Below are 14,985 nucleotides of genomic sequence, written 5' to 3'. Positions count from 1 at the left end.
GAGCTGGATTTGAACCCTGGTGGCCTGCTAGAACAGAGGCGGCTAACTTTGAACACGTTAACATCGCCTGACAACTGCAGAAAAACAGATCTCAATTTTAACTGGACCCTCACAGCATCTGAGATACTGTTTAAATTGCTGAAACCAGAAAATTCTAAGCCAAAATTTAAGTGACGTTTACATACAGCAGGGACAGACTGGGATAGAAACTCAGGCCGTGGACTTTGAGATAATGAAGCTCTAATGCATGTGGAATATAGTATTTCATGAAAGCTGCTATAGCAGTGTTACTCTACCCTGCTCAACCTATGAGCCAAGTTTTTTTTTAAAAATACCTTTGCAAGAGCCAAAGGCTAAGTGGTGAAAAGTGGCAAAAATGGGTTAAAGTGGCAATAAAAATAAGTTAAAGTGGCAAAAGGGGTCAAAAAGCAGCAAAGAAGTGGCAAAAAATGGGTGAAAAAGGAAAAATAGGCAACAAATGGCAAAAAGTTGGGTGAATAATGGTGAAAATGGGAAAAAAAAGTTGCAAAATGTATTAGAAAAATGAGTAACTGGTGGCAAAAATAGTAAAAAGGCAGTAAAACGTGGCAAAAATGAGCAAAAAAGTGACTAGAATAGGCAGAAAGCAGCAAAGACCAGCAAAAAAGGGAAAAAATGGAAAATTATGTGCCATTCAATCAAGGCAGCTTAATAAAGCTGGATAAAAGGCAAAAATGTGTGAAAGAGGGCAAAAATGGGCGAAAAAGTGGCAAAAAGAGATGGCAACAATTGGCTTAAAAAAAGCAGTAAAATAATATCATTGCCTAGCAGCCCCAGTCATTTCACCGGTACCTGTCATCCTCCTCATCACCACAACTGACATCAATCTGTCCCTCATCACCACCTAAAGTGACTCTGGCCTAAACAGGTAAATAATTATGGTATGAATTATCATTCACTTTATTTATAAAGGATTGCTTAGTCGTAAAGACACTAGAAAGCTGTCATAACATTAAGTCAGTGTAATAAATAACAAAACAAGCCATGATCAGGATTAAGTAGACCTAGAAACTCTTCAACCTGCTTTCTCTTAAAGCAAACAAATTGTGTGTGTAGGTTTATAAAGTTCATAATCATAATCATATATTCTTGTAAATCTTTTTCCTACCTCAGCTGTTTATTTGCCGTTTTTCACTGAATATTTGTCAGTGACGAGTTAAGAGGGGGCTGCACGGCTGCGCAGGAGTTAGTGCTGTTGCCTCACAGCAGGAAGTTCCCTGGTTCGCTTCTCGATTAGGGCCTTTCTGTGCAGAGTTTGCATGTTCTCCCCACCATGCGTAGGTTCTCTCTGGTACTTTGGCTTCCTCGCACCAACAAAAACATGCTTAGGCTAATTGATAACTCTAAATTGGGAGTGGGAGTGTGAGCGTGCCTCGTTGTCTGTGTCTATTTGTCTGCCCTGCGATTGACTGGCACTCAGTGACAGCTGGGATAGGCTCCAGCCCCCCCGTGACCCCCAATGGGATAAGCAGCATATGAAATGGATGGATGATGGGTGAAAGAGTGTATATTGAGGAGTTAAGAGCGTAAGATACCCTCTGAGCTGTTACTCCTGCCACAGCTCATTGGTGTGTAGCTGTCCATGGTGCTGAAACAGACTTAACCATGCACAGCTTCCTGACTGAGCCCTCAGATGCTTTTGACTATAGTGTTTTTTTCATAGGTCACCTTACCGTGTAAGTAATAGGCTGCATTATCAGGGTCACAGGTATGTCATGATTTTGTGTGGTAACGTGTAAAGACAGGTAAACCCACACACAGTTGGAGGTTTGCTCTGAGAACTCAAAGTGCACACAGGAGAAAGAGTGGAGCATAAAGGAAAGGAGAATAACAGCTGTGTGGTTTCTCTTGGTTTGCACACAGTTGACCTGCCTGTCTGTCTCTCCTCCATGCAGCCTTATCAGAAACAGCCTGTCGCACAGTCAAAGCAAGGCTGACATCTTTTTTTTTTTTTTTCTACATGTTCAGCCCATTGGCCCATCAGTGTCTCCATATGTCAGTCCACCTCTGAGGACTGGTATGTACACAGTATAGGGCAATCCTAGCTGATGAATTAGTCAGATTCCATGTAGGTCATCAGGCAGATCTGTTGCACAAAGCTCCAATCTGGCATGATTGATGATTGTGCCGGGTCTGACAGACCACACCAATCAGTGTCATTTGAGAAGAATGTTGCTGTAGCTACAGGTGTGGGTTAGTTGTACTAAAAAACAATAGCAACGGCTGCCGTTAATGTGATGTTTAGCTCAGACATCTCTTATGTAAAGCAACAGTTTTTATCGGAACTGGAACACAGTTCTTTATTGAAGCAAGAGCAAAGAGCCACACAAAAAGCTTCTCTTGGCAATAAAGCTATTTTTGCTCTTCTCCCGACTGGCCTCAACATGAATTTTATCCACCAACATCTCCACCATTCATAAACTACGTCATTGCCTCCCCGCTGCGCTCACATTACTACTGGATCTTTGCATGCCTCCTACTACATTTTATCTTGTCATTCTGATTGGCCTGTAACAAATGTGGCAGACAGGGAATCTGACCATTCATTTGCTTTACAAGGCTAGTAGGAAGCTGTTGCCCACCAGGGGGTGTTTCAGTGAGTGTATGGCGTCATATGAATAGTAGCCACCATCTAACATTTGTCTATTTATTTACAAACTGCTTGCAAATAAACCTGTTGCTAAACAGACTTTCTTATGAACAGGGACACCAGAGAATGAAGATCAGAATTTAATTTTTAGTGTTAGATACAGGAGAGGAGCATATATTTCATCAATCCTGGTCTACAGACTAAAAACTAAGACTACTGGACTATGCATTTTGAGTTCACTGTTCCTTTTCCTCTCGCAGTGGGGGGTAATGTGTTACAGAGCAGCCTGCTGGTTTTTATGTGGAAATAAGTTACATCACACACTTGATTTGAAATTCAAATGATCATTTATTTATTTATTTATGTTTTCAAAAAACATTTCTTTAAAATGTTCCCTGTTCCTTTTGCTGCCACAAAAAGAGTTAAAATCCCAAAAGCATTCACAGAGGTTATCTATGGTATAGGTATCTATGTTGATCTAATTGTTGAGCTTTAACTAATGTGTTATAAAATGGACAGTGGTGAGCAATGTGAGCTGTTTTTGCTTTTTTCCAGACTGTACTTCAAAGTGTGACTTCAAAGCACCCTGGGCAACTGCTCCAGCACTATGTGACTTTGGCAGAAGGCCACGGTTTTCTAACAAGAAGTTCAGAATTATGGCACTAGTTCACACACCGGCCTTCAGCTAAGAAGAAGCCAGTTAGCCCAGCTTGGTATTCTTCGATAGAACAGCTGAGGCTAGGAGACAAAAGAGGAAAATGAGGAGGAGAGAGGAGAAAGTGATAGAACAAGAAAGCAGACAGCAAGAAACAAAGTGCCCTCTAGGGTGTGACATAGCCCTCTACAGAGCTCCTCCAGTGAACAAAGGGGATGAAAGGCCCTTGCAGTGACCAAATGCTCTCTTGGATCCCCCTTCAAGGACACATGATGTGACAGAGTACCCTCTGGGACAGTGATTCCCAACCTTAATTCCTTAAGGCCCCCTCTATTTGAATCTAAGAAAAGCTAAGCCCCCCCAGGACCCACTTAGAAAAATTAAACATCAGCTTTACTTGTTTTAATTGACAAAATCCCAAAATAATAGACCTACACACACTTGTTCTTGCTAAAAGATCAATGTATTAAAAAAGCCCTTTATTATGATGATATGGCCACTATAAAAACAGGGGCTGTTAATTTTCAAGAAAAATGAAATGTTCATGTTCAGAAACTTGTGAACTCATGGGGAAAAAAACTCTAAAACTGTTAATTTATGTGAATTAAACTTTTAATTTTTGAGATAATAAAGTCAAAAATAGCCGCCTGTGTGGAAGAAGATCACCAGATAAAGCTGTTTTCCTTGCACAAGCCCTGCAGTTGAGAGCTTTATCAAATGATTCTTCTTAGGACTGATCAATCAGAAAAAATACTTATGACTTTAGATAAGAATCCTCATTATCGTTATCAGAAGAGACATTTCTCTTAGCTGGGTCTATCCAGCCACTGTTTTCAGTCTAGTGTGGCATAAATTTTTGACTTTACAATATTGCATATTGTATGGCCTTAAAAACCTGAAATTTTTGAGTTTATAGTGGCAATACCTAAAACTTTTTGGAATAAGAAATGTTTGAATTTTTGGTCTTGTAAAGTTACTGCTTTTTTTTAACTAAAAAATTCTGAGTTTGTTCTTTATAAATATACAACTATATAATCTAACAAATCTGGGCACCTGTTAGATTGTGGAGAAAATGCAATAAAAAGCTGTGAGCTTCTCAGTGTGATGTAGAGGGTGAGACAGGAGAGCATTTTTCCCTTTCCACTCCCACAGAAATTATTCTATCTATCTATCTCAAACTAGAGTTAAAAAAACAAAACAAAACAAAAAAACAAAACAAAAAAAATCCCGCTCCAAATAGGATAACTATCGCTCCCATCCCATCCCACCCCAGTTTTTTTTTTTTTTTTTTTTACACCCATCCCTTACCGCTCATTTAAAAAGTTGAATATATGCCCAAACATGGCATCTTATGTTGTATTAAATGTATTTCAGATATTGTTTCCTTACAACATCTTAAGGCTTTCCACTCACAGCCTTTAGCAAAAAACCAAAAACAGGAACGTGCAAGAGAAGGGTAAGACCGTGCCCTCAGCGAACATACCCCAGAGAGCGGTTCAGTAAAGGGTTAGGGTTAGGGAGGTTTAATCTTGTCTGCTGTCACTGACTACTTGTTGAATTATCTAATTTGTATATGCCTTTTCTTGTTAGAGGGCAGGGTCAGTGACGGGGGTGTAGTTCATTTAGCCTGGGTTGCAGTGTTTGCTCACTGAACGTAAACTACAAGCAAGATGGCTGCCAAGTGCAGTCAATATGTGGTGTTTCTGTTCATAGACAAAATAAAGAGTAGATGCCGCATCGACCGCTACCTATTGATGCTGACTAGCCATGGGGCTGCCATCTTGGTTCGGTCACCCACTCCACTCAGTGTAATCTGTTTGGCAGGCGCAATGAAGTGTCAGTGCATTTAATATATCATAACTCGCTGAATACTAAAGTGATTTTCACGCTTTTTTTTTTTTTGCAAACATCATAGATGTAGGTATGATACAGGACACATGGTTCAGCATATTTTAATATTCATAGGCTTAACAGTAATAGAATATTCTGATATGTGATGTATGATAGGTATTTTGCAAAACACACACGATACGTAAAAATAAATTATACATATACACACACATATATGTGTACTACTCAAATATTTTAATAAGTTAAAAAAAATTAAGAAACAATATATGAATACATTATATATCCATATGTAAGATATAACACAATAGACAGAAGTTATATATCAGAAAAATTAAAAATCTATATCTATATATTTGAAAAAAAAAAGAGAAAATCTTTATACATCAGAAAAGATGAAAATTCTAAAAAAATAAAAATAATAATAATCATAAATGTATTAAATTTACTTGAATTAATAAATTACATTTTTTATTTAAAAATATAATGTCTCAGTTTGCCAAATAGCTGTGTGAACATCGGCTGTAAACATAGCCTAGCTAACATTAGCTGGCTACGATTTCGCTGGTGGACATAAATACAGTACAATAATATTATATTCACAAAATAAAAGCAATAATATTGTTCAGTCATACCTGTGGAAAGCAATCCCCCGAGCCCTGTTCTCAGTAGTCTGCCAATTTGCACAGGAATACACCGCACAGTGCTCTGGCATCGTGAATTCTCTGCAGCTTCATTTTATGTTCACAGGTAGGATGACCGGGTCAAGTTGGTAGCCGTATTTCTTGTGCCCCAGCAGCCAATGCAACGTCTACTCTTTATTATGTCTATGATTCTTACACTTCATTTATCGGACTAATTTAGACAACAGACACTGTTTTAGGAGGCCAAATTTTCTTAATAAAGGTAAATGAAAAATTCTTCACTCATTTGCTACTATTTTGTTTAATTTGGTTACTCCTTTGATGTTTGGCGCATGTATTGGTAATATTGTTTGGGTAGGTTTCCTCAGGTGTATTGAACTTTGTAAAGAAGGTAAATGAAAATTGTTAACTCTTTGGCTATTATTTGTTTTATATGTTAGCACCTTTTGCTGTTGGGAGTTGAGTATTGGAAAGCTTGTTTTGGAATTTTCCTCAGGTGTGTTCAGCATTCATGGGGGAAATGCTGCCCTCTTATATGTATGAACTAACTGCAGCCAATCAAGGTTATGTCGATCATTATGATTCTAACTCTTCATTTATCAGACTAATTTAGACAACAGACACTGCTTTAACAGGCCAAATCTTCTACATGAGGATAAAGAGAAAATAGTACAATCTTGGCTATTATTTTGTTTAATTTGTTAGTTTCTGTCACTTTTAAGAGTCTGGTATCCGTAAGCTTGTTTGGGTATTTTTCCTCAGGTGTATTCTACAGTCAAGGGGAAATGCTGCCCTCTTGTGGACACATGGACTAACTGCAGCCAGTTAAGGTAACGTCAATATTTATGATTTTAACACCTATTTATTGGACTAATTAAGACCACAGACCCGTTTTTACAGGCCACATTTTCTACATAAAGGTAAATGAAAAATTGTTAACTCTTTGGCTATTATTTTGTTTAATTTGTTAGCTCCTTTTGTTTTTTGGGGAGTTTAGCATCCGTAAGCTTGTTTGGGTATTTTTCCTCAGGTGTATTCTACATTCAAGGGGAAATGCTGCCCTCTTGTAGATGTATGGACTAACTGCAGCCAGTCGACGTAACGTCAATAGTTATGATTCCAACACTTCATTTATCAGACTAATTTAGACAACAGATACTGTTTTAGCAGGCCAAATTTTCTACATGAGGGTAAATAGAAAATAGTACAATCTTGGCTATTATTTAGTTTAATTTTTTGGTTCCTGTTGCTTTTAAGAGTCTGGTATCCGTAAGTTTGTTTGTGTATTTTTCCTCAGGTGTATTCTACATTCCAGGGGAAATGCTGCCCTCTTGTGGACGCATGGACTAACTGCATGCAGTCAAGGTAACGTCAATAGTTATGATTCTATCACTTCTTTTATCAGACTAATATAGACAACAGACCCTGCTTTAGCAGGCAAAATATTCTATATGAAGATAAATGAAAAATTGTTAACTCTTTTGCTATTATTTTGTGTAATTTGTTAGCTCAGTTTGCTGTTGGGAGTAGAGTAAAGGAAAGCCTGTTTTGTATTTTCCCTCAGGTGTATTCTACATTCAACAGGAATTGCTGCCCTCTTGTGGACACATGGACTAACTGCAGCAAGTTGAGGTATCGTCAGTAGTTATGATTCTAACTCCCCATTTATCGCACTCATTTTAATGACTGACACTGTTTAAGCAGGCCACATTCTCTACATAAAGGTAAATGAAAAATTGTTGACTCATTTCCTTGTATTTTGTTCAATTTGTTAGCTCCTGTTGCTGTTGGGTGTCGAGTATCTTTAAGCTTGTTTGGGTATTTTTTCTGAGGGGTATTCTACATTCAAGGGGAAATGCTGCTCCTTGTGGATGCACCGACTAACATCAGCTATTCAAGGTAACATCCATAGTTATAATTCTAACTCTTCATTTATCTGACATATTTAGACTACAGACACTGCTTAAGCAGGCCAAATTTTCTATATAAAGGTAACTGAAAAATTGTTATCAGTTTTGCTATTATTTTGTGTAATTTTTTAGCTCCTTTTGCTTTTGGGAGTCGAGTATCCGTAAGCTTGATTTGGTATTTTTCCTCAGGGGTATTCTACAGCCAAGGGGAAATGCTGCCCTCTTGTGGATGCATGGACTAACTGCAGCCATTCAAGGTAATGTCAATGGTTATGATTCTCACTCTTTATTTATCGGACTAATTTAGATGACAGACACTGCTTTAGCAGGCCAGATTTTCTACATAAAAGTAGATAAAAAATAGTTAACTCGTTTGATAGTATTTTGTTTAATTTGTTAAATCATTTTGCTGTTGGGAGTTGAGTATTGGTAAGCTTGTTTGGGTATTTTACTCAGGTGAATTCTACATGCAAGTGGAAATGCTGCCCTCTTGTGGACGCATGGACTAACTGCAGCCAGTCAGGGTAACGTCAGCAATTACGATTCTAACACCTAATTTATCATAATAATTTAGACAACAGACCCACTTTTAGCAGACCAAATTTTCTACATAAAGGTAAATGAAAAATTGTAAGCTCTTGGCTGTCATTTTGTTTAATTTGTTAGCTCGGTTTGCTGTTGAGAGTCAAGTATCGGTTTAGCTTGTTTGGGTATTTTTCCTCGTTGTATTCTACATTCAAGGGGAAATGCTGCCCTCTTGTGGACACATGACTACCTGCAGCCAGGCAGCGTAATGCAATCGTTATGATTCTAATACTTCATTTATTGGACTAAATTAGATGACAGAAACTGCTTTAACAGGCCAAATTTTCTACATAAAGTTAAATGAAAAATTGATACCTCATTTGGTAGTATTTTGTTTAATCTGTAGCTCCTTTTGCTGTTTGGAGTCGAGTACCGATAAGCTTTTTTGGGTATTTTTCCTCAGGTGTATTCTACATTCAAGGAGAAATGTTGCCCTCTTGTGGACACATGGACTAACTTCAGCCAGTCAAGGTAACAACTACAGTTATGATTCTACCACCTCATTTATCTGACAAATTTAGACAACAGACCCTGTTTTAGCAGGCCAAATTTTCTTCATGAAGGTAAATGAAAAATTGTTAAGTCATTTGGTAGTACTTTGTCTAATTTGTTAGCTCCTTTTGCTGTTGGGAGTATAGTATTGAAAAGCTTGTTTGGGTATTTTCCTCAGGTGTATTTTACATTCATGGGGGAAACGTAGAATACACTACATAGCACGTTTTGCTGTTGGAAGACGGGTATCAGTAAGTTTGTTTGGGTATTTTTCCTCAGGTGAATTCTACAGTCAAGGGGAAATGCAACCCTCTTGTGGACGCGTGGACTAACTGCAGCCAGTCAGGGTTACGTCAATAGTTATGATTCTAACCATAGTGTAACCAGGGTGAAACTCCACTATTTCAATGTTGATTTTATGTTCATTATTATAATACAAAAAGTCCGTCAGTTCTCCATACGTGAGTGAGTCATTTCTGGTCACGTAGCACTTGCGTCGTCACATACACACATGCGGGGCTGCGACTGTCCAATCACGTCGCCTGTTGCACGTTACAAGCTGTCCGCACTGTTTCTCATTCAGAAGGTGAGGGGAGTCACACGGAGCAGCTGCTACAGGTCGGGTTTCCCAAACAAATGTTATTTTCACTCTTGTATTCTTGTTATATTCTAAATGCCTGTTGCTGCATCATTCACCTTTAGACACCAACCAGTGCCGGGGTGGAACACGTTGGTCGCGTGGTGTGTCGGATATTTAAAAGAGTTGGTGAGTCTTTCTGTCTGTTGTTGCTGTTAGCGTTAGCATTAGCATCTGTCAATGCATCTCTATGAACTGGCTACGTTACACCTAGCTTTATTATGCTAATGCTGGCACCCGAATTTATTACATTGGGTGTCTTAAGGTTAATGTGCCACTGCAGCACAGTTGTGAAATGCCTGCAGTTTAATTTGATATTAGCACAATGACTATGACACTATTTTGTAAGAATTGTCATGTTATTTGTCATGTTATTTATGAAATGCCTTACTATGTGTTCAAACCAAAGCACTTTACTGAGAAATGATTGTTTATTCTATTGTTGCTAATAGAGTATTGAATTATTTATTAATTATTGTTTACACTGAATGTAACTAGTTGATGAAATGTTTTATTGAAATACGGTCCTGTTTATATTATACAGGCCAGGTTTTCCTGTATGGATGCAGAATCGATGGCAAGCTAAGACACTGGCTTGGAGCCGGACAACCTGAGTTCAAGTGCTTCTGTTGGTCTGGTAGGAGGCTCTGGCAGCCTTGTTCCCCCTCACCTTTCCACACACCCACACGCACTTGCACTTTAAGGCTTTTAGCCTATGGACAATTAGCCCTTGGACATTTAAACTTACTGCGCACGCATTGGACATTCTCAGTGCGCCTTGTCCCTTATGAACAGTGGGGTGTACATGGGGGCTTGTGGCCCTCTTGAGAGGCAAAACACACTTTAAAGTGCCCTCTTGGGAGCCAAAACATGTGCTTAAGTGCGCTCGAGAGCCAAAACGCATGCCAAAGTGCCCTCTTGGGAGCCAAAACGCGTTCTAAAGTGCCCTCTTACCCACCCACTCCACTCAGTGTAATCTGTTTGGCAGGCATAATGAAGTGTCAGCGCGTTTAATTAATTATAACTCGCTGAATACTAAACAAATTTTCACCTTTGTTTTTTCTGCAAACGGCACATATGGAGGTATGATGCAGGACACATGGTTTGCCGTATTCATAGTGGGCTTGACAGTAATAGAATATTCTGATATGTGATATATGTGATGTATGATAGGTATTTTGCAAAACACACACAATACATATAGATAAATCATATCTATATATACAGGCATGGACAGGCCATCTGGCGTCCCGGGCAATGCCCGATTTGCCAACGCGCATTTTTGGGCAGGCCCGGGGCTGTCATTATTTAACCAAAAAGGATAATTGAAATCATTTTTATCGACCGCAACGGCCCATCGGTTGATTTTCTTGAAGGACATCGGGCTAGTCCAATGAAATCTCTCAGCCCTCCTCGGCCCACCCCTTCCCTCCCCCTTGACCAAGGTTATCAAATTTTGCCATTTGAGCTGACCGGAGTTGGAGAGAAGTGATTGGAAATGGATAAACCACAAAAGCGCAAGGGGGAACGCAGAAAAGATGCAAGAAAAAAGGCCTCCAGGGGCTCCGAGGCCTTTTTTCTTGCATCTTTTCTGCGTTCTTGAGTGTGTGTAAACATAATATTGGGTGTTAGTTTTCTAGTTTGTAGAGGAGTATTGGCTGTGTGTGACTGTATGTTGCAGCCTATGGGTAGGCAGGCTAAACAAAAAAAGCGTCATATCAGCCTATCACATCCTGATTTGTGAGCAAAAGCATCATATCAGTAAACAACCGACCAATCACAGACAATCAAGCGCTATTTTCAAAGTTAACATTAGCAGAGAGTTAATTTCAGCTAACAAAATGGACAAACAAACATTTTTGAAGGCAAAAGATAAAAACAGCCATGACAGACGTCATCAGCCGCAGTCACTAGAACAACAGCTGATGCACCTGCAGACACTGAGTTCGTTGTCACCTGTATGGACATCTGAGGGCTGAGATGAGGAGTTAGCAACATCCGCCAGCAGGCTGCTATCACTGGGTACCTGAGTCACAGCAGGACTAACGGGACACACCTAAGAGTGAAAGGCAGTGGTTCATCCATGTCAAAGTGTCATTAAGGTAAGCCGATGTTTTAACTATAAATTTGGCCTCTTTGCCTAACAGGAGCTCCTTATTTTCACAGCCCATATTTATGTTTCGATGCATTTATAGCTTCATTATGAAATAAAAACAAGCTGTCAGCAGATCATTCAGTGACACCTGAAGTGTGTGAATTGTGCCATGTGGGCAGTGCAGGCTCAGGTTCAGCCTTTCTGCTGTCTTTTTTGGCATAGATGTGATTAAGGTAAGCCCCACACAGCTACTAGCGTGGGCATGTGCGCTGTGAACTGTGGAAGCAGTCCACAGATCTTTTAATTAAAAGGCATTAAGATGAGAGACAGAGGGTAATCAATGATCGGACCATAGACGTGAAAGTTTACTTGGGCAGTCAGCTAATAGAAAAGATTTGTTTTTACAGACAAGCTCTGATTGAATAACAGAATAATATTTACTGAATACTAAATGATGTGGCAGGTACAGTTTCATAAATAATGATTTCAGCCGAATAAGCGGGTTTTTGTGTTGTGAAAGTTTAGTAATGTTTATGCTGAGAGTGGCTAAATGAGCTGGTGGTGATTTTACGCTGTCCTTGGTGCTGAAACACGGCAGATTTGACTGACAGCTGCCGCTCAGAGAGAGAGTGAGAGAGAGAGAAGCTCTGGGGCTGTAAGAGCAAGCAGAAATGTTAATGAAGAGGGACGTTTCTTTTCTCAATAGTCCGCTGATTTGCACAGAAATACGCCGCACAGTGCTCTGGCATCTTGAATTCTCTGCTGCTTCAGTTTACAGTAGTTTACGATAGGATGACCAGACCAAGATGGCGGCCGTAGTTCTTGCGCCCCAGCAGCCAATGTGGCATCTACTCTTTATTATGTCTATGTTTCTGTTTCTGTTTCTCTATGAAACCTAACCAAATGATCATGAAAACTGAATGTGCATGTTAATATTGTAAAACTGGTTTCTTGTTATGGTGGTTCCTGCTCCTGCCCACTCATGCATGCTTTTTTTCTGTCCCAATCAAGTAATCGAATAGTGGAATGAGAATGATTCCTTTCCCCCAAACATGTCAGCCTCTGGTGTAAAGTTCATCTTCTCTAACATCCTTTCTAATGTAGTTTTGTGAAATAATTGCTTGATAGTTCATAATTCTATGTCTGTTTTATTGCAGAGATACAGCAGGTATAATCATGTAGTAATAAAACCTTTTGGTCTTGGTTTCCAGCGGCAGTGTTATAAATGTATGGCAGCTTTTAATGCACTGGTGCCTAATGCATACAGCAGGTATTCTTTTCATTGCCTACGCCATTGCACAGACCCAAACCATTATAACTAACTACTATTTTTATCATTTGAGTAACTAAAGAGTGTTTAAAGGTTAGAATTGCAACATCATTTCTTTGTCTTATTTTCAATCAGAGATCTGAAGCCAGATTTTAATGACTTCAGCATAACTGTGCTGTTTCTTTTATAATTCTAGCTCCATTAAATATTTACTTGAAGAGCTTTTCACTGTACTTTAATCCCCATGTTAATGTTTGTTGTTGTTTTTGGCAGGGCAGTTTTGCTTTATATTGAATTTGACCTTTGTTTTGATGTAACATATTTTGAATTTTTAATAAACAAGCATTAAACTGATGTTTCTTGGTAATATGATGCCTTTCATATGAATCACAAAATTATAAATATATATTCAGAGGGCAGGCAGGAAAAGAGAGCCACAGACAGAGATAGATCTGGTCAGCTGTTAAGCCCGGCAGTGGAGTAATATTCCTCTCAGTGGCGGTGACAAAAGCCCAGCATGCACCAAACTGAATCATCATCTCCCTCTCATCTCATCCTGTCTCTGTGTGTGCATCTTTCCTGGATTTAAAATAAAACCCAATATGTAAAAAGCGTCCCCCATAGTGGTTTGCTTATTCATTTTGCCGTCCTGAGTCTGACTGTATTACATAAAGCTTTTCAGCTGATCACTTCTCTGGGACAGCCACATATTTCAGTCAGTAAACCAACAAATATTCAAAGATACTGAAATCATGTGACCACCACAAGGTTCAGCTGAGGAAATGCTCCAAAAAGTCCTGAAATATGATTGTAGAAACATTTTATTCTAGGAGATGACAGACATTTGACAAGGTGAGGGAAAGGTTGAAAGACATGTAAGAGTCGTCTTGGAGAAAATGTGTCAAAAATAAGACGGTCATGAATAGAATTCAAGCCCTTTTATTGATTTTAGAAATCAATAATGATCAACATGATTTGGCTTTTTTTAAAAATGCAAGAAACTTATTTAATGACAAAGTGAAAACAGATTTATACAAAGTAATGTCAAAAAAGACATCTGATATTAAATAACTGCCTGCATAAATATTTACCCCCTTTAAAGTGACTGACCTAATTCAGCAGAAGTCCGGTCAACTGGAGCAAGTAGTCTCACAAGTAGTGAATGAGGATAACCGGAGTTCAGGGAATGTGTCTAAAGTGACTGTGAGTATAAAGATGCCTGCATCTGGAAGGTTCAGTCACTGGTTAATCAGTATTCCTGGCTACCATTACATCATGAAGATAAAAAGCACCCCAAGCAATTTAGAGAAAAGGTTATTGAAATTTACACAAACACCCACACACCCACACACATTTTTTGGGTCAAAAAACCCAAATTATATTGATCATGACTGACTTATAAAATCAATAAAAGGGTAAGATATTCAAGGGTGTAAATAATTTTTATAAGCACTGTACATGCTCAAACTCAGCCCCCAGCACACTGGTTCCTTGTAAACACATCAACAAGGTCGTGAATATCTGTTTTCCTGAAAATGCATCAGCTCTGTAGTTCTTAGAAAAAATTTAAACAGGAGTAAAGAGAAGATTATATTTGGGGACTACTTCATTGATTAATACATATTTCCTAATCCCATCTATGTCAGGAAACAGCAGGACGTACTGTATGGGGGATTAAGTCTAAATAAATACAGTGCCCGTGTTCACGGTAATGAAAAAGCATGTCATCCAGGGTGAGAGGAAGACAGGAATTTTGTGGTTTCCACGTGACTTGTTTGACATGTTGTCAAATATGGAGCACAGGAGATGAACTGGAGTTAAAAACAGCTTTAAACAAGGGGGTAAAAGGGGGAGGGCTTTATGGACCCAATCAAACTGGGAGCCCATGGATGTCAGCAGAATCATGGTCCATTGTAAAGGTGAGCTGAGATAACAACATTTAATTTTACTTTTTTAACCTGGATAATAACAGCTTTTATCAAAGCAACAATTACTGATTTTTTTTTAACTCATCTTCTTGAAATGCAAACCCCTTTGGTTAAAACAACATTAAAATGGGTTAAAATTGGCAAGAATGGGTTGAGAAAAGGTGGTGAAATGTGGTTCCAAAAGCAGTAGAAATGGTTAAAAAGTAGCAAAAATGCTTCAAAGGGCAAACAATGGGCATTAAGTGGCAAAAAGTAAACAAAAGTGGCAGAAACTGGCAGAAAATGGCAAAAA

Source organism: Cheilinus undulatus, linkage group 1 (assembly GCF_018320785.1).
Source record: "Cheilinus undulatus linkage group 1, ASM1832078v1, whole genome shotgun sequence".
Lineage (NCBI taxonomy): Eukaryota > Metazoa > Chordata > Actinopteri > Labriformes > Labridae > Cheilinus > Cheilinus undulatus.
This window is presented reverse-complemented; position numbering follows the sequence as displayed.